Below are 2,667 nucleotides of genomic sequence, written 5' to 3'. Positions count from 1 at the left end.
GAGTGAAGTGGGGCGGCTTGGGGGGGGGGGGAGAAAGAGACAGAAGAGAAACAGCCGGTAGGGAAAGGCACACATTCCTTTAGCACTCAGGAGGTTATGGTGGAGCAGCAGCAGAAAATACAGCTCTGCTGGTGGACCAAAGTAAACAGGATTGGAAACTCCCAGCAAGACCATTGCGCAAACTTTCAAGACATTAATCACAGTGCCAGTGGGAAATGTAAACATTTGTCATGGTGGGAATTAATGCAGCTGGGGAGCTGATGAGTATGTGCCCTGAATTCCCAAAGAGGCAGGGAATTCAGAATTGTGTCAGGGCCAATGAGACGCTTAAGCCTGCTTCCTAAATAGTGCTATGGCTAAAATGCAAAATATTATTTGGTATAAAGGCTCCAAGGAGATCAAGGCAGGGCTCATCTCCCTTCAACATGCCAGAGTCAGTGCCTATCCAATCAAGCAATGTAGGAGTAATCTGCTCCTCATGGTGCCAAACTAGATAGATATACTAACTCTGTATCTTTATCCTTGAGGGCAGAGTGGGGAGGTAGGATAAATTTGATTCTGTTCACATTTAAAAGCAAACCTACCTAATTAGCACTTTCCAAGACACCATGAAAAGTGAAACACTGCTATTTGCACTTCGAAATTTGCACTTATCTGAATTTTGCAATGCAGTTCTCCAAACAGTGTTGACAAAAATACATATATTAGATATATATATATATAATATATAAATTAAAATGTACATGGTTGTGAAAATGTGTGCAGTAGTCCATATTGCATAGAAAATGTATTTAGCAGGAGAAATTTGTACAATAATGCTGGGGGGGAAATCACTTTTTTCTTTTTTATTAGAAAGCAAATTGCTGCAGGACTGTAGATAACTGAATTTCAGACTGGAAAAACTGAGAGAACAAAAATTGACAGAAATTTCTATCTCTAGTACAGGGTTTTGTTTTTTAAAAAGAAAACATGAATGATTGTTTTGGTGGCTCTGATCTGGATTTGAAAACCTAGCTTTGGAGTTGAGACTTTAACTGTTCATTGTCCTAACTATGATTCCAATCTGAATCAACATCCCCATTTGCCACCAACTGGCACAAGGTGGGGATGGGCCTTCCATTGAACTGAATTAGAGTTTTGTTCCATATGCAAACTGCCAGCAAAGGGGGGCCCAATCCAAATTGGGGCTACAGTGATGGGCATTGGGTTAAAGCTCCCCTAATGCTAAGAAGGGATTGTTCAGTCAGTAGAGCCTGAGACATTTGCCCCACATTGGGCAAAAGATTCCTGCATTGCAGGAAATTGAACTAGATGTCCCTTGTGGTCTCTTCCAACTCTACAATTCTATGATTCTAACCTCCATTCTAGAGTTAAGGGCACTTAACTTAAAATCATAGATAAACTAAACAATGGTTTAAAGGCAAATGCACTGGACACCTCCTGCAAAGAAATGAACAAGGAAAACTCAGTGAGGTAGCAATTGCACAAAGTATTAAATTTCAAAAGTGATTTTTTAAATTGCCATTGTAGTTATTACAAACTGTGGCCTATGTGGAGTGTGTTGCCAAGAGTAACATGCATGTAAAATATATATCGTGTCAATTTTGTCTTTGTGTTGAATGTAAATATATGTATGCAGACCCTCCTTTTTTTGCTTCCTTTGAGGTGGGGCTTGTAAAATGAGCACAAATTATACGAGTGGCCAGGAAAATTCTGTAGTTTGTAGCTCTTTGTATTTATCCAATAAGAATGAGTGCAATCAAAATGGGACAAATCAGAAAGGGAATTTGCTGTCCTGCTGCCTGGTGAGAGTTTCATGAGGTCTGTGATAGCTAACTGCAAAAAAAGGATAGAAGGAAAGACTGCAAAATTCGCTAGACCAGTTTACTTCCAGAAAAGGTAGCAGAGATATCAGGAGCTGCTGAGGCTAGGAGCAACATCAAATGGATCTTTATCAGGGATGCGGCACTTCAGGCCGGGAGATGAAAGTGGCCCTTCAGACCTCTATACTTGGTCCTTGGGGGTCTCTTCCAGCCACAACCCTTGCTGCTGACCCTGTTCCACACCTACCTCAAGTGTTTGGCTGGCTGGAGTGTATCCTTGAATTGTGAAAATCTTTCCTGGATGGATACACCTGTGGGTGTGGGTGGGTGTGCACGCAGAAACCTTTGGCTTTTGTGTGGCAGGAAAGTAGCCAACAATACAAAAGTAAGAGTCACATCCCTTGCTGTGCCCACTTTTGCCTCTAGTCTTTTACACCTGGCCCTGCCCACTACAGTCTCCAGAAGGTTGGTCCCAAAGGCAATGCAGCCCTTGGTCTGAAAAAGCTTCCTCACCCCTGAGCTGCATAGAGATGGTGTTCTTGACCCATTACCAGATGTTGACAGGAGGAACTTTGGCATTTCCTCCAGATTGGCCCTGATCATCACCAAGGGAAGGTAAGTACTCTTGGCACTAAGGAGCTCAAGAGCAGCAGCTCCTGGCATGGAAGAGCTGCACCCCTCACCTGACCTCCTGCCAGTTGATTCACTGCAGCTTACGAAGAAGGTGAAGTGGGGAGAAAAGGCAGGGGGAGGTTGGTGTGGTGCAAACACTGGCAGGAGTACCATATTGATTCTGCCAAAGCATTTGCACCATGCCCCTGCCCCTGTTGGGACACCATATGAG

Source organism: Zootoca vivipara, chromosome Z (genome assembly GCF_963506605.1).
Source record: "Zootoca vivipara chromosome Z, rZooViv1.1, whole genome shotgun sequence".
Classification (NCBI taxonomy): Eukaryota; Metazoa; Chordata; class Lepidosauria; order Squamata; family Lacertidae; genus Zootoca; species Zootoca vivipara.
The sequence above is the reverse complement of the archived record's forward strand: the minus strand, read 5'-3'. Positions refer to the sequence as shown.